At 39.0% G+C, this 26,906-nt stretch overlaps 1 protein-coding gene across 1 annotated transcript in view; it reads left to right on the plus strand.

Moving 5' to 3' along the window:
* The window catches only part of CNGB3 (cyclic nucleotide gated channel subunit beta 3), a 127,624-nt gene that overhangs the window by 15,412 nt on the left and 85,306 nt on the right, over window positions 1-26,906 (plus strand). The window lies entirely within an intron of this gene.

Below are 26,906 nucleotides of genomic sequence, written 5' to 3' on the forward strand. Positions count from 1 at the left end.
AGGTGAAAGTTCTCAACTTAATAGGGAAAGAAGAAAAATCGTATGTTAAGGTTGCTAAGATCCACGGTAAGAACAAATCTATCCATGAAATTGTAAGAAGGAGAAAGAAATGTGTGCCAGTTTTGCTGTCATACTTCTAATACTTATGTATAGGAAAAGACACAGTGTATCTAGGGTTTGGTATTATCCACGTTTTCAGGTATCCACTGGGGATCTGGGCACATGTGACATGCGGATAAGGGAGCGTTACCGTAGTCACGTAACACGAGGGAACTGGGCTGGAATGAAAGGGTGTTTCTGTCCAGTTCATTGTCCCTTAGCAGCCAGTCATGGCCACTAACCAGGGTCTTTAGGCAGCCATTTGGCTAAAGGCCAAATCACACCAACAAAAACATTGCAGTCACATGTCTGAGTCATTAATATCATCGTGGAAACAGCTTACATACTTACTAGGCATGAATTTTGAAAAGAAAGAATTGAAGAGAATGCATGATTCTTCTCCGAGTTCACAACGAAATAGCTCTTCCAATTCTGTAAATATTTTATTTTTCCAGAAGATTGATTACTACTTCCTTTCATCTGCTAAAGAAAGTGTGGCATGATAACCAAGAATAATTATGGAAATGGGTAATCTTTATGCCACTGAAAGAATGCAGTTTTATAAATACTTCCCACAAAATTATTGGAAATATCACAAAAGAGATGGCAATTTCAATGTGAATCAGTGAATCCACAATAAAACCCAATTAGGAGACTGTTCATTTTGCCACTTCTTGGCATGTTACTATGTGCCTGCTGACCCACTTTGAATTGCTTAACTATAGTTAATACAATTGCAATAGACTTATGAAACAATAAGAGCGTACTCTTCTTATTTAACAGGCAAGAAGAGTTGTCATTTAAAAAGAATTTAAAAGTACTTATTCCTCCCCCCGAGCCCCATCCACGAGCTCTCTCAACAGCTCTCTGCTGTGTTAAACCACATGGTGCTGGTAGAAGTTACCATCATAATCTAGGACCCAGAGTATTGTAGACCGAACAACAGGCATCAGAAAGAGAGAGCTCGTTTTCAATAAGCACGAATCTGGCTGTATACGAAAATAAAAACTCACTCTATCACACACACAAAAAATGCTGTATGACGAAAATTAAACCTGACATATTATTTAGGCAGAGGAGAGGTTTAAACTGTTAGGTAAAGACCAGACTCTTACAACTGGGGTACGTAAATATTTATACCGTTTCTATAAGTGTTGGTGTTTGCAGAATGATTTGCAGTCGTAGTGGGTCATTGTTATCTTCACTCTGCAGATAAGCAGCCAAGGCACAAAGAGGTTAATTAGCCCGCCTATGGTAATAGGGTCAGCTCAGCCAAGATTAGACTGCGGAAGACTGCAATTCCTGAGCAGAACTTTCCTCCCTCCCACCAACACACTCACCTGCGGTCAACAGCTTAATCTTCTCAACTAATCTCTCTTTCTAGCACTTATTTTAGTATATTTAATTTCTTGTAATAACCAGTGGTGAAAGGTGGGTCTTTAAAGGGCTGACAGGGAAGCCATAACTCACATTCTTACGGATGTATTCCTCTCAACTCATATCCACTCCTAGTATAGGACTTTTATTCTTCCGAAATATGAAATTGGACACCTTTCAGTTATCCCAAAAATGTATCAATCAGCATATCTCAAAGACACAAACTCCTTGGTGTGAGCTATAACGCCGTGCCGGGTCTCTCCCACCTAGTTTTACTCTGTCCTCTCCCAACACACAACCCTCCCCTACCTTCCCATCTCTCTGCTCCAGTCACACCAGTCCTAGTTCAGTCTCTTGTACTCGGGAATTGATTATTTTCCGAAATAATTAATTATTCTTTCTGCCATACAGGCAGCAAAATGGCTTGAGAACTATTGACAAGCTAGTTGATCCAAGTTGGCTTAAAGCTCTTGCTTTGTTTTGAGACGGCTGGTCACACTTTTCTTCAGGATTGAGTGAGAACCAGCTGCATTGACGGAGGAACTTAAAAGGGCCACTGGAAGTCTAGTGTCACTTTTAACTAATATTACTGGGAATCCGAATGTTCCAGTACCACGTGGGACTCACCAAGCCTTCCTGTTCTGATTTCGTGGGCCTCGGTAGTACCACATCTAGAATCCCAGAGCACAGAGTTTTTATACATCACCAGAAAGTATCAAAGATAAAATAACTTCCTACTGAGAGTGTTACTTTGCAATGCTCTCAATGAGTAAAGGTCATTTTGGTGTTTGCAGTTATTAAAAATCAACTACTTTAACCTCAGGCAAGGTCAGGTTTTAAAAGCTCTTTCTCCTCGGAAAACATGAAGGATTTGATTGACTGCAGGCACTAAATATAGATACTGTATGAGTGACTGATTCTCACCTCAAGTTTTTGAATTTGGAGAAAGATTGTGTGTGTTTGTGTGTATATATATCTATACATATATATACACACATAAAGAGATTTATTATAATAAATTGGCTCACATGATTCTATAGACTGAGAAGTTCCAAGATCTCCAGTTGGTGAACTGGAGACCCCAGGAGAGCCAATGGTGTACGTCCAGTCTGAGTCTGGTGGCTGCAGAACGAGGAGAACTGATGGCATAGTTCCAGTCTGAAAGCTGGCAGGCTGGAGACCCAAGAAGAGCTGATGCTTCAGTTTAAGTCCAAAATCAAGGAAAGACCATGTCCCAGATCAAACAGCCAGGCAGGAAGAGTTCCCTCTTAAATCGCAGGAGGGTCAGCCTTGGCATTCTATGCAGGCCTTCAACTGATTAGATGAGGACCACTCACATCAGGGAGGGCAATGTGCGGTTCTCAGACTACAGATTCAGATGTTAATCTCGCCCAAAACACCGTCACAGACACACCCAGAGTAATGTTCACTCAAATACCTGGGCACCCCATGGCCCAGTCAAGTCAACACATAAAATTAGCCATCACACCATCTCCATCACACACAGAAGGGAGTTGAAACTGTACGAGTCCTGGTTTTTCTGAGGCTAAAATGCAGTCTCTTCTCACCGTTTCACACAGTCCTCCCACCTCACCTGCAATGTGCTGAATGTTTGCGTGTCCTCAAAATTGGTATGGGGGAGCCCTACACCCCAATGTGATGGTATTAGGAGTTGGGGCTTTGGAAGGCGATTAGTTCATGAGCATGGACCCCTCATGAATGGGACTAGTTCCTCCTAAAAGGGACCCTGGAGAGCTCTCTTGCCCTCTTTTTACCCTGTGAGGATCCAACGAGAAGCCTGCACACCAGAAGAGGGCTCTCGCCAGAACCCGAATATGCTGGCACACTGCCCTAGGGCTTCTAACCTCCAGAACTTGAGAAATAAATTTTTGTTGTTTATATTCCACCCAGTCCATGAGTACTTTGTTATAGTAGCCTGAACTGACCAGGACGTCACCCAGCCCAGGCTTACCCAAAACTCTTTAATATAGTCTCTGTACCCTTGGGCATCCTTAACAATGACCTTCATCTTGCCACAGAACAGAAATGCTAACGTTAACGATTTACAAAGTTGGGTATCCTGTTTATAAAATGTTCCCTTGTCTCAATATTGTTTTGTAAGAATAAAAGAGCATGGATATATATTTAAGCCAAATTCACATATTACATCCATTTAGCTATTTATATATACACGAAAAGAAGAGGTGAGTAAATTTTATTATTATGAAGATGTGAATTTCATAAAACAAAAGTCACTTCTGTAATTTTTTTTTGTCATCCAACCCTCAATAAGATTCTAAATAGAACCTAAACTAATTTTCTAGCCACAGTAACAATACTTATCTCAAATATATGTCAGCCCAGGAGATTTTTTTCAAGATATCCAAGTATTACACGTCCACATTTCTGACTGGAATCCATTTGTATTAAACCAGCTTGCTTGCTCTATTCTTTCTTTTTATATCCTTTCACAACATTTTCTAAATTGTCTATCCAGTGAAAAGAAATGCTTTGCAAATCTTCCCTGAAGAAAGCAACCAATTCATTATCTTGTCAGATGAATCATTTAGCTCCCAAAAGACATGGACTTCACCCCCGGAAAGTGCCATTGATGCCATTTGTCCATTACTGAGAAAAAACAGCCTGTTTCTGGTATTCTATCTCAGCACATTCTTATTTTTTAATATAAAAAAGTATATTTTGATAGACACTAATGAATAGCAAGCAAAAGAAGATGTGTTTTGCCCGGAAATGTCAAATAGCTATGTCTGGAAAAGGAGGCAGAGTTGAATGGCTGATAGGTTAAGTGGTTAAACGATGAACAAGCGAGTGAGCGAATCGTTCAGTGCCCATGACTGGGGTGCCCTCGAGACTGACTTTCACAGTTGGTATATGACTTTTCACCACTGCTGCCACCCATAATGCTGAGAACGAAGGTTATTTCTATGAATACTCTTCTTTGTTCCATAACAGCAATCAGTCTCTATTTGGGTGCTTTTAAAATAGGCAATCATTTCACAGCAGGAACAATGAGAGCAGAAGAGAATTCAGAATCCTATCAGTACTCATAAACACTGACGTTTATTGTTTTGTAGCTAGAAAGAGCAAGAATAACTGCAGTAAAGATGCTTAAAAATCCATATGTGACTTGATAGTTGAATAGAAAAGGAATGTCAGCTATCAAGTTTACGAAAATAAAATACAATTTATACTTCAATAATTTATAAGCTTGTAAAAAAAGGGAAATCTGCTACATATGTGATAATTTTGTGGAATGCATAATAAAAATGATGCACTATTACTTCTAGCCCCAAATTAAAAGAAGTAATACTTTTATAATTAGGCACTGCAGATGCTTTTAACAATGGATTGGCAATTCATTTTTTTTTTAAGATTTTTTTTTTCCTTTTTCTCCCCAAAGCCCCCCAGTACATAGTTATATTTTCTTTGTTGTGGTCCTTCTAGCTGTGGCATGTGGGATGCTGCCTCAGCGTGGTTTGATGAGCAGTGCCATGTCCGCGCCCAGGATTCGAACCAACGAAACACTGGGCCGCCTGCAGCGGAGCACGAGAACTTAACCACTCGGCCAAGGGCCCAGCCCCTGGCAAATCATTTTTAATAATGATGGCTAATTTCTATTTCTACCCATATGGCAGACTAAACGTTTATGGAAAATTCTCCTTGAGGAGAATGTAATTAAAAACAGTGATAAAATATAAAACCTACATTTGAATGCATTTCTGAGCTGGTAGAAAATAAATTCTATCAACAGAAAGTTTCAAGAACTGCTGTTTGCTTTGAGAATTTATTCCAAATTCTTATGGCCTAGATCTGAGTTAAAATGTGTTATCAGTGAAACAAAAGCTGGGGTTACACTGGGTACAAGGACAGACTGGAGACTCCTTCATAAAACTAGGATTGCAAACGGTAACCCATAGGAAGGGAAACTATCCCCTAGGGAGAAACAGTGGGAATGATACTTGTCTTCACCCTGAGTCTGAGTAGAGAAAAAGGAAAGAAATTTGCAATCAGGAAGAAGAAAGGAAAGCGAAGAGGCTAGGAGAGACAGAGGAGGGAGACGAAAGGGAAGGGAAGGGAAGGGAAGGAAAGGAATCCTTAACCAAAAGCCAATATCAGATAGATCTAGAACCAGAATTCTTATGACGTCTGTATCCTGAAAAAAAATTGAAGCTAAAAAAGTATTTAAAATGGTTAAGTTTGAGAACACAGGTGTCTGCCAAAAACCAACACAATTTGGAAGAAAACAAACTTTAAAACCAGGCCTCAAAGTATTCCCATAGATAAAGTTCCCACTAATGTAAACTCACAACCAAAAGTTACTACACAGTGAGGACATAAATCTCTGTCAACACGGCAACGGAAACAACAAACTGCAGACTCAGACTCAACATGTGCAGATGCTAAAATGACCAAAAACAGATATACGTATGTTAGGTATATTTTGTTTTGTTTTGTTTTTTAGGGAAGATTAGCCCTGTGCTAACTGCTGCCAATCCTTCTCTTTTTGCTGAGGAAGACTGGCCCTGAGCTAACATCATGCCCATCTTACTCTACTTTATATGTGGGACGCCTGCCACAGCATGGCTTGCCAAGTGGTGCCATGTCTGCACCCAGGATCTGAACCGGTGAACCCTGGGCTGCTAAAGCAGAATGTGCGCACTTAACCGCTGTGCCACCGGGCCAGCCCCAGTATGTTAAGTATATTTAAAAAACAAAAGAGAAGATTGAAAACAAGACAAAGGAATAAGAAATTGTCAGAACTGACAAGGCATTTTTGCAAATAAACTAAGCAGAACATCTGGAAACAAAACATATAATCTCTAAAACTAGAAAGTCAGTGAGCTAGACATCATATTAAACAGAGTTGAAGAATCAGTAAAGTGGATGATCAATCTGAAAACAATCACCCAGACTTCCACTATAGAGAAAAAGGATGGGAAACATGAAAGAGAGAGATTAAGAAGCATGGAGGAAAGTGTAGGAAGGGACAAAATGTATATAATCGGAATTCCAGAAGAAGATAACAAATAGAATGATGGAGAATCAATATTCAAGGAGATAATAAAATTGATGAAAGACAGCAACCCCCAGATTCAGTAAGCCAAATGAGTGCAAATCAGCGTAAATAAAACGAATAATCCTAAATACAGGCTAGTGAAACTTAAAAGTACAAAAGACAAAAATAAGATCTTTAAATTAGCCAGAAAGAAAATACAGACTACCGCAAATAGGAGAAGTAAACTGCTATCTGACCTCTCAACAGTAGCAATGGAAACCAGTAGACAGCAGAATGGCATTACCAAGATTCTAAAAGTGATAGTCAACCTAGAATTCCATGCCTGGCAAAATTGTTCTTCAAAAATGAGAGTAAAATATGGACATTTGCAGTTAAGCAAAAATGAAGGGAGTTTAGGAAAATTTTAATGTATACTTCAGGGAAAGGAAAAATGATCTGACAGGGAAAGACTCAAACTGCATTAGTCAGAGACTGGTTGGGAGAAAGAACTTGTAAATTTTCAAGAAGATGTTATTAAGTCCAAGCAATGCAATAGTTTAAAAATTGTTGTAAGGGGTGAGGGGGAAATTTCAAGGGTGGAGATTGCACCCCAGGAATCAGGAAAGTGCAGGAAGTAGCTGCCCCTCGACCCCACAGGCAGAGGCTCGCAGTAGAAGACCGAGTCTGGAGAAGGTCAGGAAGTGGCTGCCGCCTCTGAGGAGGCACGCTCTGGTCTTCTGCCAGATGAAACAGGAGCCGTGACTTCCTTTCAACTGCCAGGTTTCCTACAAGTGTCCCTCAGCAGTGGAATCTAAATCAGAACCCCCCCAGCAAGGAGTTCTTAAAAATGAGGCTCCTGAGCTTTGAGCCACGGCAATAACATGGGGGAGTATAAAAAGGAACAGAAATGCTACTGATGGCAAACGGGCAATCCAGCACAGAGATTCAAGAAGCGAGTGAGGAAAATGGCAAGCATGTGAATAAATAGAAATAACATTGACACCCTGAAACAATTACAATAATGTCTAAATCGAGGGTAAAAAGTGAGATAGAACTAAACGACCCCCTCTGTGGCGGGGTGACTAGAGAATTCAGAGCTTGATTGATTAGAACTTCTTAATTAAACATGCATGTTAAAATACCTTTGATAAACACTAAATTAATTAGAATATTTAACCTCCGTCCACTGAACTTACACGGTTTTAAGACTATAAGATGATACAGGTAAGAGACAGAGAACACGCCCAAGCAATCCTATCACGAAATGAGATCAGTAATTCCACGCTCCTAGAGAGATTGATTTTAAAATACTTCTCTTTGTTTATTAATAGATCAAGCATTTTAAAAGTCACTAAGGATATATTTGAACAACACAACTTCAAAACTAACTCTAAAGCATATTTAGAGAAGCCTTAAATCCAGTAATTGAGGAATGTACAGTTATTTCAGCTCACAGGGAACATGTACAAAACCCGACCGTATGCTCTGCCCAGGTAAAATCTGTAATGTCTCACCAGGGGCTCTTCGAAAACACAGGTGTCTGCGCTCTCCCCTCAGTGATACCGACTTACCGGGTCTGGAGCAGGTTTCAGGCATTTCAGGTCTGAAAACTTCCTCAGGTGATTCTCACGTACATCCAGGATGCAGAACCATTTCACTAGAACATAAAGTAGGTCTCGACAAATTTTAAAGATTTCACAGCATGTGAATATATTTTCCAACCGCTATGCAATAAAGTTAGAAGTTAATTTTTACCAAAATTTTGAAAAAAAAATCTCACATAAATTAAAATTTAAAATACACTTTTAAGTGACCCTTGGGTCAAAAAATAAATTTAAAAATACTTAGAAAGGAGCAGCAATGAAAATATTGCACATTGAACTTCTGGAAAAGTAAAAATACTATCAGATATTTGCTTTTGCTTTTCTGTTTTGGGTTTTTTTTCTTCTTTTCCTTTTTTTAACTAGAAAATTGGATTACAAAGTCTACTTAGAAGAACAAACATGCAAAAATAGCCAGGAAAACCCTGCAAAATAAGAGTAATGGAGGTGGTGTTAGTCCTACCAGATATTAACACCTACTTAAAATCTCTATAATAAAAAAAGTGTGGTATTGGGATATGAATAGATAAATGAGTAGAATAGAATAGAGAATACAGAAATACATCTAATTACCTTTATAAATCTAAAGTATGAAAACTGAAAAAAGAAAAACTAATGTATGATAAGGTTGGCACTTAAAATCAGTACAGAAAAGGTAGATTTAAACAAATGGTGTTCCAGTAACTGGATAGCAGTATGAAATAAACTAAAGTTGGATCTGTCCCTCATGCGTAGACAAGGGTAAATTCCCAACGACTCAGAGATTTAAATGCAAAATAATGAAACCATACAAGTACTAGGGAAAAAAGGGGCAAATTCCTCTATATCCTGGAAATGTACATTAAGAGCTAAGATTCAAAATTCAGAAGTAACAAAAGAAGAGCTTGATACATTTTACTACATTAAAAAAAAGACTTTGGGGGTCGGCCCAGTGGCGCAGCAGTTAAGTTCACATGTTCTGCTTTCGTGGCCCGGGGTTCACCAGTTTGGATCCCGGGTGTGGACGTAGGCACTGCTTGTCAAGCCATGCTGTGGCAGGCATCCCACATATAAAGTAGAGGAAGATGGGCATGGATGTTAGCTCAGGGCCAGTCTTCCTCAGCAAAAAGAGGAGGACTGGCTGCAGATGTTAGCTCAGGGCTAATCTTCCCCCAGCAAAAAAAAAAAAAAAGACTTTGCATAACAACAACAACAACAACAACATAAGCAAAAGACAAAAGAAAAACTCGGCAAAATATCCAGATATGAAAATTCTCACTGCTCCTTTCTTTGGGGAGTGATCCTTTTATTTTGCGACTGATAGCATGCATTTAAATTTTGTTTCCGTTAAGATACTTTAAGATTGTTAATGACTTGATCCACTTGATATCTTTGTGAGAGAAGTGACTACCACTATTTCATCTTCTTTTCAAAATTCAATACCAGAAGCACAGTGTACTTAGTTAATAGGATAGAGTAAACCAATATGTCATGTAATCCCAGGAGTAAAACAATAATCCTGATACTCAATATGGTACAATCTGAAGGTCCATCTTTACCTCAAAAAGAGAGGAATTATTAGCAGTATATATATATATATGTATGTACTACATATAACAATATTCATATGTTATGTATACATTATTCATATATATGTATATTTGGTGGCTAATTACTTGCTAGAGCCTCCATCTGTGCCTTCTACTCTTACAAGTCATTAATAAGGCTGCCAGAAATTAGATGCAGGGTACCAAGATGAAACGGGCTAGTGTCAGAAAGAGCGAGAGTGCTTCCCCGGCTAGCATTTACACATGAGTCAACAGACAAAAGACAAGGATTTTATGAGCACGTGCGCTAGACCTGGGAGAGGAACAGGCCTATGGACACAGTTTACATCTTATTTAAAATCGCATCACTATTTCGGTTGCCTGTTGCCATAGAAAACCACAGCAGACAGAACTTGTATCTCTCTCTTTCTTTTGGGGTAGAAAGAAGGAAATCAGGAAATTTTTATATTGTTTTATGGCACCTAAATTGTGACTTAAAAATGGGTCTTCTTGTGTACCTAGCAAAATGAAGGGAACCATAAGATCATTGGATCATTGATGGATTGATTGACAGTTTTTGAAAATTACTCAAATGGACAAACCCAGATTTCTATGAGGCAGACACGTTCACTCACGAAGAAAGCGCCCTGGACATAGGGGAAGAACAGAGAGCCTGACGATGGACGGGACAGGAGAGAAAGGGATGCTGATGTGAACCTGAGTGCACTAGAGGTCCTTCCCACCACACAGAGCCAATCCAGCTGAGAGCTACCATATGGAAAAGGGAGTCCAGTGATGCCAATGGCATCCGATTTTTTCAAGGAAATCTCAAAATCTAGAAGCCCATATTTCAAATACTACCAAATAATTTGAAATCCTTTTAAACTACAGGCCAAACAAAGCACAGCTACAGGTCATCAGCTTTCCGTCTCTGCTCTGAAAGAATAGAATAGTTCTAAACAAGTTCACTGTTAAAAACTATAATTCCATTATAAAGGTAATGATGTGGTCTGTAGGAGAAACATTCCTTAACGCTGCTCTCAGTGTAAAGCCCTTATAGAGGACAGAATCAAAGCTATAAGAATATTTTGCGTATTTTAATTAACAACTTTATTGCATTTCTTTTCAATATTATTTTTCCTGCTATTTTTAGGATTTTAGCTTATATTACAATTTTTTTTAGACATTGTATTTTAGATATTTGAGATATCTTTTGTCTGACATTATTTAATAAGCAGTTTCCCATGCTAATAGAATGTTTTTCAGCCAACCTCTTTAATGCATTTGTAATAGTCCAAACATGCATCAATAGCAAGAACCTATAGAAGAGATTTGGTTGATTTTACTTGAAAGTTGATTGACTGATGGAGGCTGGAATATCTGGTAAAAGTAGGTAAAATGGAAGCTCCCCATAGTGAGAAAATAAATGGACGAGTCACCATGTTTCTTAAAATCTTTATCTCCTTGGAAAGAGGAAAGTGCCTAGGTCTGGCATTAGCACAAGACAAAGGAGTAGAGATGGGGAGGAGGAGCCCTCCCTCCCTGGTGACAGTAGAAACAAGAGTTGAGTCATTTGGGGAAGAAAGAAAAGGTTTCCACCTCCTGAGAGACGATCTCACCCAGGAGAAACAAAACCAGCACACTGATTCGCAGCCTACAGATTTTCAAGACGCAGCAAAAATGCTACACAGACAAGTTGAAGGAAGCCCACCTAAATGTCTGCTGGCCTGTGCGAGTCAGGGTAGGTAAGCTCATCAGACGCTTCTGTGCTCTCTCCTCCCTTTCTGAGCAGGCAGGCCTTAAATTTTCAGCAAGTCAGCAAACAAAGGCATGGGGGTTACTCAACCGCTGGAGAGAGGCAATTGCCGGAGGGGTTGACAATTTTATCTCCAATGTTTAGCTCAGGGTCTGGTACCTACTATACGCCATCAAAGATAACCACTTTGTGAATAAAACATTGTGTGTTCCATTCTACTCCAAGTAGATTCCTAGAAGGGGAATCACAAAGTGAAATATGTACATATTTTTAAAGTTTCTGATAGAAATTTTATGAGTATATTTTTAGGCTTAAACATTGTTCTCATTTTAAATACAGGAATCTTTTCAAATATGGCTGTTTCACTAGCTGTGAAACATCTTGACGTTAAAAGTTCTTCCTTTATACGGAAGGGAATGTTTTCATTTACTGTTACCCTCTTCCAGCATCCCACGGTACCTGGACGGTTTGTTACAGAATATGGTAAAACATAAAACTTAGAGCTTAAATGTCTAATAATTCAATACCAATAAATGTTCACTCTAATTCTGCTGAGACAAGCAATAGTCTAGCAACTGGTTTACGCGCCAATAATCAGGCAGGGAAATCGCTTCTACCCAGCCTGTGATTCATTTCATTGTAACCATTCATGTGCAGTCTCCTCCACTGCCCTCATCTGGGCATCCAGCTCACAGAAACAGGGCTGTGTGAGCCCAGCCAGACATGGGTTATGGTAAGACGTTGACACACCATAGGATAACCACTGTGCTGTATAGGAAAAAGCAGCCAGGAGACAAGTTGACAAAACAGGAGCAATCAGAAGAGAAGATCCACACGCTTCCGCCGCCGTGTGTGACAGGTGTCTGTGTCTGTACCCACTGAATCAGTCTTTACTCCTATTACAATGGATGAGCTGAACATATTTGTGTCCACAGCCAACTCCTCTACTGGCGTGCCTGTTGCCTCTCCCCTACTCACCGACGTCACTCCCACAATTGTTCTCTTTGTTCCTCTCCCCGTTGGACCATTTCTGTAAGCATATAAACATGTTGCAGCATTTCTCGCATTTAAACAACTGCAACAAAATGTCTCCCTAGGTCCCATGAGTGGCCAGCTGTTGTTCTGTTTCTCTGTTCCCCTTTACAGCAAACCTCCTCAAACCAGCTACCTACATTAACTTTTTCTCCTTCCTCTCCTCCCCTGTTCTCTTGAAACTGTTTCAACCAGGATTTTATTCCTTCATTCCACCAGCTTTTGTCTACTTTTATGACAGCTTTTTTTGGTTTTCTCCACTTTTACCAAAGTCAACAATGCCCTCCACACTGCTGGAGCCAATGGCCAGTGCTTGGTTCTGCTTTTTGCCACCGAGCAGCAGCAACCCACGGTTGATCCCTCACACTCTCCTTGAAACACTATCTTCATTTGGCTTGCAGATCCCACTCTCTCCGACTGACGCCCTACCTCACTGCCCACTCTTCCTCACTGTTCATTGACGGCTCTTCCTCATCTCCCCAACCTCTAAACTTTGAAAGTCCCAAGCACAGTCTTCAGACCCCTTCTCTCCTCCACCTACATTCTCTTAGTACATGACTTTATCTGGTCCTATGGCTTTAAGCAACATTGACACCCTGATGACTCTCAAATTTATATCTCTAGTTCGGATCTCTCCCCAGAACTCCAGTTTCAAATACCAATTGCTTACTTAATATCTCCATTTTGGTGTCCATTAGACATGTCAAAGTGTATATGTCCAAAACCCTTAATTTCCCTCACTTCTTCCAATTCTGCTCCTCCCACAGTCTTCCCCATCTCAGTATAAGGCACTTCATTCTTCCGTTTGCTCAAGCCAAAAATTCACCCTTTTCTTTCTCTCATAGAGCACAGCCAATCCAACAGCAAATCCTGTTAGGTCTTCCTTTAGGCTATATTCAGAATCTTACCATATCTCAGCACCCCCACTGCTCCTACCATAGTCCATCAACTCTCACATAGCTGTTGCTCTTCCTCCGCACCTGTCACCTAGCATCCACTTCTTGACCTTCTATGGTCTATATGCAACAGGGCAGCCCGGTGATCATGCTGAAATGCAAGTCATCCTTTCTCCTCCAGATTCTCCACTGGTTTCCCATCTTTTGCTGAGTGAAAGCTAAAGTTTTCACAACAGCCCACAGGACCCTGCATTAACTTCCCTCCCTCGCCCCTGACCTCCCCACTGCTTCTCTGATCTTGGCTCCCACCACTTTGACTTCTCACTCTGACCCAACTGCCCTGGAACAATCCTTCAGATGTCTATGTAACTTCCTTCCTCACTTCTTTCAAAGTCTCTACTCAAACGTCACCTTACGGAAAGGCCTTCCTTGACTGCTCTGTAGAAAATAGCGAGCCCTTTCACTCTCTGTCTCCCTCACCCTGACTTGTTTTTCTTTGTAGCATTTATCATTACCTGACACGTTCTGTAGTTTTTAAATGTCTATATTGTGTCTCTCCCTACTAAAAAGTAAGGTGCATACTTGAGGGAAAGACACATTATGTTTACTTCTAAATTCCCAATGCCCAGAAGACTCCTTGGCATATAGTAGGCCTACAATAAATAAATGCTAAATGAATGAATGGAATCCCCAAATTACGTCATTTTGGAGGAAAGATAATGTTTTTTCCCATAAATTTGTGACTTCATCCTTAAAATTCTTAAATTTAGAATATTGTCAAGTTAATTTCTCTTAAGTAGCTCTGCACATCTTCTTCCCTGAACATATTTGACAAAGCTCCATGTCTGATTTCACAAGATTTTTATCACAAAACACCACCAAGTCTTTTTCAGTGGCTCGAAGCAGATACACAATTTAATGTGCTTTTAAGCTATTTGGGGTCAAAAACAAAATTGGACCCTCATGCTTTAACTGATTCCACAAGTATAAGAAGTAGAAGTTATGCATTCGATTTCCTCTCTACAACTGTTGGTTTCAGCTGCAATCATTCTAATGACTCATATGACAACCAGATTTGGAGAAAGCACTGTAATCAGGAGGTGATTGCACTGAGTGTTCCCCTCCAGAGTCAGGACATGACTCAAAACTCAAATGAAAGGAAAACTATGGTTTAAGTCTCATCTTCAGTGGGCATCAGTCCACGCAACCAAAGCACCAGGCTGCGGGACACAGCAAGCCTTCTATTCAGAGCAGAGCTAATCAGAGAAAGGTTTTGCTTCTCCCCCAGGATTAAGATACAAATGGCGGCCACATGAAAGAGCTCTCCAGACTGCTGCACTTTTTCCCACTTGGAGCTCGATGTAGTGTTTTCCTCCAACTAATGAGCAATGCATTTACTCACATGCTTTTAAAATTAGAATCAGAGGGTATTTTTTAAAGTAATGAATGTTTTACTTAAACGGTACTAACGTGTGTTTTGAAAGGAACTGGAAATGTAACATATGGTTCACGTGGACTTAAAGAGGGCCGTTCAGACATTAATCCGAGGGAAGACGGCCTGTTTGCCCAGTCGGCCCCTTAGGCTCAGCAATCTTTACTCAGTCATCCGTCTACTCTACTGAGATCAGATATTTGCTTTTAATAGGACCTGAAAAAGTACTTCACTCCCTACTTTATACAGACGATTTTTAAAAGATTCACTGAGGAATATAAACTACAATACGGAAGGAATTCATATTCTGATTATTAACAGGCAACTTATACAGGCAACTGAATTCCCATCCTAGGCTGACTCTTAGTGTAAGGACTCCATAAAGAAAGTTCCCAAGCTAACAATTCTTCCTCATCAACCTGGTGAAAATTTAGCCAGGTGCAACAACAACAACAACAACAACAACGACAAGTGTCTGTCTTAGCTTCTTCAGACGGGCATCTGGTCCCGCAACACCCGCTGTTCCTATTCCATGTCTCACTATATCCACTCCGTTTGGATCTACTCCACGAGCTGAGGCAAATTCGAATTTAGCAGGCCCCGCAACTTAGCATCTTACGACCCCCTGTGGTGAAGCGTCTGTCGGCATATGTAAGGCATCCACAGCTCCATCCTGGAAGCTCGGGGTGCAACTCCACTCTGAATCCTCATCTGCTCACGTCGGGTGTGTCCCTGATATCCAGCCTGCACCTGTGTTCGGATTTGACAATTTTTGTCTGCGGAATCTCTTCTGCTTACAATCAGGGGTTTTCTGCTCTTAAGGGCTTACATGATTAGATTGGGCCCATCTGGATATTCGCCCCTTTTAAAGTCTGTAACCTGCAAAGTTCCTTCTGCCATTAACGTAACATGTTCACAGGCTCCAGGCATGAGAGCATGGACAACGTCTTTGGAGGGGCCATTTGGCCCAACACACCACCTGATACTTTCATTCATGCGTGAGGTCTGTTCACTCCGGAAAATTCAAATAGTTTACTGACCCATCGTATAATTTTGGCAGGGAAATACAGTAAAAGACTGAACAAAACTTAAACGATGAAAATGAAAACTTTCCAAGACCTGAGTTTTAATTGGGCAAAGAAAAAAGCTGCCTACTCACGGACGGAAATACATATGAGAATTCTACTCACAGTGAAATACTGGCAAAGGACTTCAGCAGATAATTAGAATTCCTGGGCAATTTGCTTCATCCAAGATACTTTTTAAGAGGTGTGGGGAGGGGTTTATTGCCTGTGGATAGCTTTAAATCCTTGGACATGGGCTAGTTTAGATTAATTCTAAATTTAATTTTTAACTCTAATCGATCCTTAAACGTAGCTGCTAATACAGCCTTCTAGTTCCCAGGTTGCTAGTGACCCCGAATGAAGGAAACCTACACCCCCACCCCAGTCATTCACTCCTACAGACGACGCCCCAAATAAAAATAAACAAATAGACGGTGTTTTGAAAGTCACCGGTTGTTTGGAACTCCCAATGCATTTTTCCATTGTAACAATGCTAAAAATAGCAGTTAGATGCCTAGGTGGACCTGCGGAATTCAATTTAGATGATCATTCTCTGAAAACCAGCAGTGCTGGGAAAGAACCATAGAACTAATTTGTGAGAAACTGCGCATCACCGCGGCGGGGCCCTGCCAGGAGCGCGCTGTCCCGGCCCCCAAGGTGGAGCCAGTCACCTGGAGATGAGCGCACCAGGGGGGGACTTCCGAGTCCCTATGAGGTGTCCAGAGACTGTGCAGAGGGTCCTTCAGAGAAATGACCGCAAGGAGGAGGCAAACGTACAAAGCTCTCGAGGATAGGGCAGAACGTCCCCCCCAGGCAGCCTCGGATAAGCCTAGTTTCCAATGATGTGCAATTTTCTTATGTTTTCAGCCTGCACTTTCCTTTGGCTCCGTCAATGCCTGATAGCTAAGTGTCCAGCATCCCTGGTTGACAATATACGAGAATGCAGCTTGATGGATTTTTCCTCCCCTTCTGTGCCTATCTTAAGCACAATCCTTAATGATCTGCAATGTCTTGACTGCTAGAAACAATAAGAAAAATTAATTTTTATAGCGTTTATTCTTTCTCATAATATATTTTACAGAGGCCCACCGTAGGAAATTTGAAAAAGAACACAAACTAAAGTTTATAACGATAATCTCAACACTCGGATGTAACCCATAGCTACCCAGTCTTTGTGGAAAAGTACAAATGAACGAATGAAAGAAGGAATGAGCAAGTTGGTAGCATAAAACTGAAAAGAGGCTTTCCTCGGTTGTACGAGCCCCTGGCAGCACGCAAGCGTCTGCTCGGCGCTGGCTCCTACCGCTCAGTGGGCTGCTGAACCGAAGTCACAACGACGCTTAAACTTTGCTCAGTAAGACCTGCCTTTGAGCAGCCTGGTTTTGCACCATAAAGACGCACTTACACTGCCCTCCAGTGCCCGTCCTCAAGATGCAATGTAGCAGCATGCATCATCAGAATGATTGCAAAGCTGAAAAGAGATCAAAGGAAACGATGACTAAGGGGTAGAAGGAAATGATTAGAAAGGAAATTAAACGGTGTGCACTCAGTGAACTCCTATTATGGAAAAATAAATTATCAAAAGCTCTCTTTTTCTTCTTCTCCTCCCCACCCCATCCCCACCTGCATCTCTTTACCAACAGGGCGCACACACTTCTGTTCTTTCTGATCACGCCTGTAACTGGAAGGAAAGGGACCCCTGTAACAAAGCTATGAATTAAGAATTATATATTATTTATAAATATTTGGATGTCTGTGAAGGATTAATTGACCTTACTTGAAATAAGAATTTGGTTAATAGAAAAAGAATAATACATTAAAGGAAAATGAAGATATCATAATTCACAAGAAAATGAAGTATTATTCAAGGAGCTTTGCTAGGTGCTGAGCTATTTGGAAGAAAGAAAGGGGCATGTTGATCTTCGCATGGGACCAAGGAGCCAGATGGATTTTGGATGGATGAAATGCAAAACAAAATCAATTTTCGAAATTATGAGAAAATTAAAGTGAATCTTTATCAACTATATGGAGAAGTTTCTAAGCAGGAAGAAATGACCAAAGAAAATGTGGATAATTCCACTATATCAAAATTAACACTTCCTTTTGTTTGAAAAGAACAAAAATGAACAGGGACACAATAAACAGAGAAAATGTTTACACATATGTAACATATAAAGAACTCATACAAAGAGATAAGAAAAAGACTATGACTTCAAAACTGGCAATTAACAAGTAAAAAAAGTGAATTATAAGTAAATGAGAAAGCATTCACCTTGAGATTAACCAAAAAATGCTAATTAAAATTGAACGCTGGGGCCAGCCTAGTGGCATAGTGGTTAAGTTCGTATGCTCTGCTTCAGCAGCCTGGGGTTGGCAGGTTCAGATCCCAGGTGCAGATCTACGCACAGCTCATCAAGCCATGCTGTGGCTGTGTCCCACATACAAAATATGGAAAGCTTGGCACACATGTTAGCTCAGGGCCAATCTTCCTCACACACACACACAAAAAGCCTGAATGCTATTTTTCGGCCTGCCAAATTAGTAGAAATGCTTTTAAAAGAATAGCCAGTGCCAGAAAAGGGGGAGTAAAATAGACACTCTCAATGGTACACTTTTAAGAAAACAATCGGCATGTATCGGAATTCATAAAAATATCCATACTCAAGAATATTCAATGCTAACTATTTTGGAGAATTTATTCTGATGAAATATCCTTAAATGCGTAAAAAGCTTCATGTTCAAAGACAGTATTGCAAGATTATCTGTAATAATATATGTATATACACCTTCAATGTCCAATGATAGAACAAGCGAGAAGAGCCTTAAGAAGAATTGCCCCACTGGGGGTTCAGCCACACTGCTGAGCGGATTTCAGCATCGCTGATGCCCTCAGATCCTAAGATGATAGCAGGGTCTTTCCACACAGCCAGAGCCCCAGGACACTTGCCTCCAGCCTCAAGCAGCTTCATCTGTTTGCATCAGAGTGTCTTGAAAATAGTCATTTTCTAGGTGTGTCATGATATGAAGAAAGATTAAGAAGCATTCATAGTATATATATTAAACGTGGTTACTCTGTAACCATTAAAATATTTACCAAAAAATTCTAATTTGAAAAATGTTAGAATATTAATAGCAAAAGGAAGAATATAGAGTTATACATACCATCTTATCTCAAATGTTTTCAAATCTATGTATAGAACAAAGGCCTAAAGAATATACACCAAAATGTTAAAGAAGATTTTCCTTGACTAGTAGACCTAAAACTCGTATTGCTTTCTCTGCCTTCACTTTTCCGTATTTTCTAAGTCCTCAATAATGATTAGTCATTTTAATAGTTAAATAATTTTTAAATCTTAACCTATAAAATCCATAACAAAAGAGTACAATAATACTGCAGGGGAAGTGACCATTTCCAAGAGATTATCTATTGAATGATTTAAAAAAATAAAATCTACCGTGAGATGGCGTGATAGCAGTTGTCCACTAAGAGAGCTGCTTTGAACACTCCTGCACTGCAATCTTCCTTTTCTCCTGATCTTTTAAACTACCTCAAGAAGTCCACAGAGGCCCCCTCCTGAGAGAGTGGATAGTTATCTGTCTAGCTGTGCAGTAGAAGGGATTTTCACTTAAGAAGCATTGAATTAAAGGACTTCTGAGATGTCCTTTGAAATTTGCCTTCTGCACCCCAAATCACAAAACTTAGGGATTATTATTAGTGTTAGAGCCCCATATGTATTCAGGAAATACTTCAATGCTGAAAGAAATTAAATCCCATGAAATCGGTAATATTACCAATGTTGACATATTTTGCCATTTTAGACTTAAAAATTTGAAGTTCCAGTCCTACAATCTTTGCTTCTGCTTGCCAAAGAGATTTTTCTATAGCCAAGGAAAGTCTGAATCTGAAAGAAGAGAGGGATAGATACTATGTGCACAGATTTCAATTTGGATAATTATGAGCTCATAGCTATTAAAGTAGAAAGAAACTAATTTTCATAGATTATCAACTATTAAAAAATGAAGCATTCTTTACAGACTGAGGAGGGAGGGACTTTCGTAGAGCTGGGATTCAATATTTACGATACTGCTTATATTTTAAATTATATTGAACATGATAATTATCCAGAAGGTAATAATCGAGATTGGAAATATCCAAAAACACTCCTTCCCTTTAGTCTACCAGTCTGTCCATTTTGGGGCTGTTCTGGTTTTGATTCGTACCATAAATTGAAGGTATTGACGATGAGGAGAGAAAAGGGTTTAGAATTTAAACAACTTGACACTGTCAATTGTAACTGAGAGAATTTTTGTAAGTAGAACGTAACGTTAAAGAAATAAGTCCCACACTAAGGAAAATTTCCAGAATTTTTACCATGGCTGCCATTTAAATGCAGCTAGTTAAAATATTTATTCGTGGAAATTCTCTAGTGGTAAATTTCCATATGGTCAATTAAATGGTGCTGAGTACACTAGTGTTCGAAAATGGCAGGCAACAGACTTTAACAATTTCCAAGATGTTAGACGAATGCAGTAGATAGAGCTGAGTTCATCACTGACAGAGTTTCTGATGTTTATATTAGTTAAGTGAAATAATCCTATTAAAAAAGAGTGCTTCTGATAGGATATGGCTCTTGTTCTGTAATAATTTGTTTTGGAAAGAGTTAGGCCTCCTTTTTTGAAGTTGAAATAAAAGATTATAGCAATTAAGTGTCTTTGTATTGCTAAAACAAGAAATTGAACATGTTAAACAAAATTTTGTGAGGATCTTGCTATTTCATTTGGCTTGATTTAGATTGAAAGAGAGAAGAAAGGAAAGAAGGAGGGAAGGAGAGAACCAGGGAGAGAGAGAGGGAGGAAGAAAGGAAGAGAGAGAATGAAGAAAGGAAGGAAGGAAGAAGGAGGGAAGGAAGTCAGGGAGGGAGGGGAAGGGGAAGCGGGGGAGGGAGGAGGATGGGAGAGAGGAGGGAAGGGGAAGGAAGGAGCTGGGAGGGGAGGAATAAGAAAGGAAGAACAGTGGGAAAGGGGATGAATTAGATTTTGGCTTCCAATTGACTGTCCTCTTAGAGAGCCTGAGAAGGAAGATTAAAGCATTCACCACCTGCTAAGACTGGAGGATTATGAGCATTGTACAAAAAGAATACTCTGGCAACCCTATAAATTTAGGAAAAGGGATCTAACACAATGAGATTGAAAATTTGGGAAATTAAACTTCTATCCAAACTAACCGTAGTTTTTAAACACTGAAAGACTTGAAAGCTTTCAGCAGTTTTTCCTTTTAATGATTATTGTGGATATCAGGACATTATTTGTCCCGGGTCAATATCATGTATAATATGCAACAAAAACCCATAAGTACTAATGAATGGTTCATTGGAAATGGTACTCGTGTGCAATATTTTGACATTAATATTCTTAATTCTATTGTTTATTTGTAAAATAAGAGCCAGTTAATTTATAATTAAATTATTAATCATTACAGCAATATAAAATAATAATGAAGATGATTTTTTTAGACTGTTATAATTTCCAATCTGACAGTAAGGTGCAACAGGTGGGGTAGGAAAAGAGGTTCCAATTGAGAGGAACCTAAAACTTATGCTCTGGGGTGAGAAATAAATTGTGGGAACATTCTACTTCACTAACCTTCAACATGTAAAAGTATCCCAAATGACCACCTTCCCTGTCATTCATCGCTAATTTTAAGAAAACTAGTATTCACTGGGAAAAATACCAGCACCTAGGATAGTAAATTATGTGCCCAAGTAGATGAGGGGCCAATAAATAGGGACTATGGGGTTGGGGGTACGGCAGGGGTGGCGGGAGAGACAGAAGAGTCCAGAGTAAGAAAAGCTCAAGAGGAATTAAGGAAGAGAGAAAAGGGAAATAATTTCAATGAAAAATTATCTTCATTGCCTTAATCGTAAACTTGCTGTGGTCTAGCGTGATCCAGTGTTAAATTGTGAAGTAGCTAAAATTTATTATCATGGCCCACAGAAGAACTTGACTTAACCCTTTGCACAATTTTTTTAACTTATTTTTACCCCCTCCATCTCTCCCACCTTGAAAATCCCAAGCTTTTAATACTCCTTCTGACTTCCTACCTCTCACCACTAACCTAACCACTGCCACCCACTCCATCATCTACGCTCCCACTTTGTCACATCTAAATCTACTTCAGGTAATTTTTTTCCAGATGTATTGAGAAAGAATTGACATACATACTGTATAAGTTTAAGGTGTACATTGTGATGGTTTGGTTTACATATATTATAAAATAATTACCACAATAGGTTTAGTTAGCATCCATCTTCTCATAGAGATACAATAAAAAGAAAAGAAAAAAAATTCTCCTTGGGATGAGAACTCTCAGGATGTACTCTCTTAAGAACTTTCCCTTCTACCATACGGCAGTGTTAACTGTAGTCATCATGTTGTACATTGCATCCCCAGTACATATTTATCTTACAACTGAAAGATTGTACCTTTTGACCACACTCCTCCAATCCCCCTTCCCCTCCACCTCTGGTAACCACAAGTCTGATCTCTTTTTCTATGATCTCTTTTTCTTTTCCTAAAATCTTTTCTGCTACTAAGAAATTTTGAATATCATCAAACATGTGGGGAAGTGCTAGGGAGGGAATGCAGCAAAGGAACCAAACAACAGGCAATTGTTTTCTCTCTTTGTAAAACCAAAATCCTTGCCCTGATCACAGCCGCCAACCAGTACAAGCTTGAAATGTGCTTTCTATTCTACTCATTAAAGAAAACTACTTATCCTTGGCTGTAAGGTCATAATAATGCTCACACACAGGTAGACTCAGAAGTGTCATTTTGCCCTGATGAAAATGATGTTTATATTTAGTTTCCAAGGAACATCTAAATAACAACATCTAGAACAATCTTCATCTACAAATGATTTGAATCTCTGATGTTAAAATGAGCTAATGTATTAATTTTCACAGAGGAGTATGGTACAGAATCAGGAAACTACAGATCACACAGCTTTATGTTGGTCCCTGGAAGAACCATAAAGGAATGGTTAAACATGCCTTTTGAACACTTAGAAAACAAAACGGTCCTTAAGTAGCAAATGGGGTTTGCTAATAAACAAGTCCAGTTCACCTCACTCTAGAAAAGAATTTGACAATCTCTTATTATATCTTTTCAATCAAGATGCAGAAATGAGTTCATAGCTGAAAAATGTACTTACTGAATTTTAATAAATGCACCAGCGTAAACTTAATCTCTAATTTATACATACGGACTCTACACAGCCATGTGCCACCTAGCGATGTTTCAGTCAATGATGGACCGCATCTACAACAGTGGTCCCATCAGATTAGTACCATTCAGCCTAGCTGTGTAGTAGGCTATACCATCTAGGCTTGTGTAAGCGCACTCTGTGATGTTCACACAACAACGAAATTGCCTAACGCATGTCTGAGAACAGTCCTCGTCGGTGAGGGACACATGACTGCATTTAAAATTGTGCAGCTCCACATTTTTTTCAGGGACTAAGATAAAGCCATAGATGATACAAGTCCCAAATCTATAAATGAAACAAAATAAGATAGGATGGTTAATATATTTGTGATAGGGTGAAAAGAACAATAGATTGGAATAATAGATTAAAATAAATGAAACTAAAGGAATTTGATTCTATCCTTCATTCTTATACTAACTGTTCGTTTAGACTTGGACAAATCTCTTAATTTGCTAGAACCTCAGTTTTCTCATCTAAAAAGGAGGACAATCACATTTGAGCAGCCTCATTCATGGGGTGGTTGTGAGAGTCAAATGAGACAAGAATGGTAAAACCCTTTTGAAATCATGACATGCAATTCAAATATTTTTTTAAATATGCCAGAGAGAAATGTAGAGTTCTAAGCAGAAGCTTAAAATATTCAATCGCCTGAATATAGACAGAGGGAGAGCTACATAGAAGTTGCTGGGAGACTCAGTTGAGGAAAGTGACTCAGTGTGAGCCAACATTGGGACTTAACTATTTAAAACAAAGAAATAATGATACCATACCAGCAGAATGCATACTACCACTCTTGTCTATATTCATCAAAACATATCAGCAGTGTTCAGACTGCTTCTTGGCATCACTGACAAAATGGAGGGCTCCCTGAGACAGGCACTCACAGTGGTGAGGAAGGGGTCTCAATGCCGTGCCCCATGAAAAATCCTGAGTATCATGGTATCCTGGAAAATTAGGACTCATGATGGAAGGAAATGATGGTTATCTTCAGATAATTGTGTCTATTACATGGTAGAGAGGTTAGATTTGTCCTGTTTAGTTTCAGAAAACAAAGTGAGGATCAATATACGAACTTTGTCCCAGCTTGGTTCACAATAAAACTCTCCTAGTTAAGAGAATGAAAAGACAAGCCACAGACTGGAAGAGAAGATTTGAAAAACACAAATCTGGTAAGACTATTATCCAAAATATACAAGTAACTCTTAAAAATCACCAATAACAAAACAAACAGCCCATATAGCCAAAACAAAAAAAAAGGCAAGATCTGAACAGACACCTCACCAAAGGAGATATGCAGATGGAAAGTAAGCATATGTTTGACATACCACTATACACCTATTAGAGCAGTCAGAATTCCAAACACTGACCACCCAAATGCTGGCAAGGATGTGGAGCACTAGGAACTCTCATTCATTGCCGGCGGGAGTGCAAAATAGGTACAGCCACTATATAAGACTGTTCAGCAGTTTCCTACAAAGCTAAATATAGTCTGGCCATAAAATGCAGCAAGCATTCTCCTAAGTATTTACCCTAATGAGTTGAAAACTTATGTTCACACAAAACCCTACACACAGATATTTATGGCAGCTTTATTTATAATTGCCAAAATTTGGAAGCAACTAAGATGTCTTTCAATAGGTGAATGGATAAATAAACTGTGTACATCCACATGATGGAATAGTATTCAGTGATAAAAAGAAGTGAGTTATCACAGTGTACCTAAAGGAACTGGAAAGAGAAGGACAAGCAAAGAACAAACAAAAAACCCAAAATCAGCAGAAAGAAGAAAATAAAAATCAGAGCAGAAATAAACGAAATAGAGATTTTAAAAATAGAAAAAAATCAATGAAACTAATAGCCAGTTCTTTAAAAAGATAAACAAAATTGACAACCCTTTAGCTAGACTCACCAGGAGAAAAAGAGAGAAGGATCAAATAAATAAAATTAGAAATGAAAGAGGAGAAATTACGACAGACACTTCAGAAATACAAAAGATTATAAGAGAACACAATTAAAAACTATATGCCAACAAATTGGATAATCTAGAAGAAATGGATAAACTCTTAGAATCATACAACCTTCCAAAACTGAATCAAGAAAAAAATACACAATTTGAATAGACAAATCACCAGTAAGGAGATCGAAACAGTAATCAAAAACCTTCCAAAAAATAAAAGTCCAGGACCAGACAGCTTCCCTGGTGAATTCTACCAGACATTCAGAGAAGACCTATCCTTCTCAAACTTTTCCAAAAAGTTGAAGAGGAGGGGAGGCTTCCTAACTCATTATACAAAGCCAACATTATCCTGATACCAAAACTGGACAAGGACAGCACAAAAAAAGAAAATTACAGGCCAATATCACTGATGAACATCAATGCAAAAATCCTCAATAAAATACCAGCAAACTGAATACAACAATACATGAAAAAGATCAGACACCATGATCAAGTGGGATTTATTCCAGGGATGCAGGGATGGTTCAGCATCCATAAATCAATCAACATGATACACCACATCAACAAAATGAAAAATAAAAATCACATGATCATCTCAATAGATGCAGAGAAAGCATTTGACAAGATACAGCCTCACTTATGATAAAAAAAAAAAACTCTGAATAAAATGAGTGCATAAGGAAAGTACCTCAGCATAATAAAGGGCATATGTGACAAACCCACAGCTAATATCATTCTCAATGGGGAAAAACTGAAAGCTATCCCTCTAAGAACAGGAATCAGACAAGGATGCCCACTGTCACCACTCTTATTTAACATAGTGTTGGAAGTCCTAGCCAGAGCAATCAGGCAAGAAAAAGAAATAAAAGGGACCCAAATTGGAAAGGAAGAAGTGAAACTGTTACTATTTTCAGATGACATGATTTTATATATAAAAAAACCCTAAAGAATCCACTAAAAAACTTTCAGAAATAATAAATGAATATTGTCAAGTTACAGGATACAAAATCAACATACAAAAATCAGTTGTGTTTCTATACACCAACAATGAAGTAGCAGAAAGAGAAATTAAGGATAAAATCCCATTTACAATTGCAAAAAAAGGATAAAATACCTAGGAATAAATTTAACCAAAGAGGTGAAAGACCTGTACACTGAAAACTATAAAACATTGTTCAAAGAAAGGGAAGAAGACACCAAGAAATGGAAAGATATTCCATGCTTTTGGATTGGAAGAATCAACGCACTTAAAACGTCCATCCTTCCTAAAGCAATCTACAGATTCATTGCAATCCCTATGAAAGTTCTAATGACAATTTTCAGAGAAATAGGAGAAAGAATCCTAAAATTTATATGGAACAGCAATAGACCCCAAATAGCCAAAGGAGACCTGAGAAAAGAGAACAAAGAGTAAATCCTAATGTAAACTATGGAGTTAGTTAATAATAATAAATCAATGTTCACTCACCAATTGTAACAAACGTCCCACACTAATGTTACTGCAGACTAATAGGGGAAACTGCAGGGTGGGGTGGGGGTGGATACACCGAAGAAGCTCTCTGTACTTTCTGCTCAATTTCTCTGTAAACCTCAAACTACTCTAACAACATAAAGTTGTTTTAAAAAATATAATAATAAAGTCTATTGATTTTTTTTAAACCTCCCCAGTAATGAGAGCCGTCCATATATGGAGTGGACTGCTTGCAATGACAGGCAATTACTACACCTGAGAAAGTTCAAAGAGAGAATGACCATTCGTCCTGAATGAGGTAGAGAAACTTCCTTCTTTGAGTGGAAGGTGAGACTGAATGGCCCCAAAGAGCCCTATCATACCCTTTAACCTAATAGAAATGGTCAAGATGTAGTTATCAGATTACCTCCTTTT

The sequence above is a fragment of the Equus caballus genome, chromosome 9, assembly GCF_041296265.1.
Source record: "Equus caballus isolate H_3958 breed thoroughbred chromosome 9, TB-T2T, whole genome shotgun sequence".
In the NCBI taxonomy this organism is placed as follows: domain Eukaryota; kingdom Metazoa; phylum Chordata; class Mammalia; order Perissodactyla; family Equidae; genus Equus; species Equus caballus.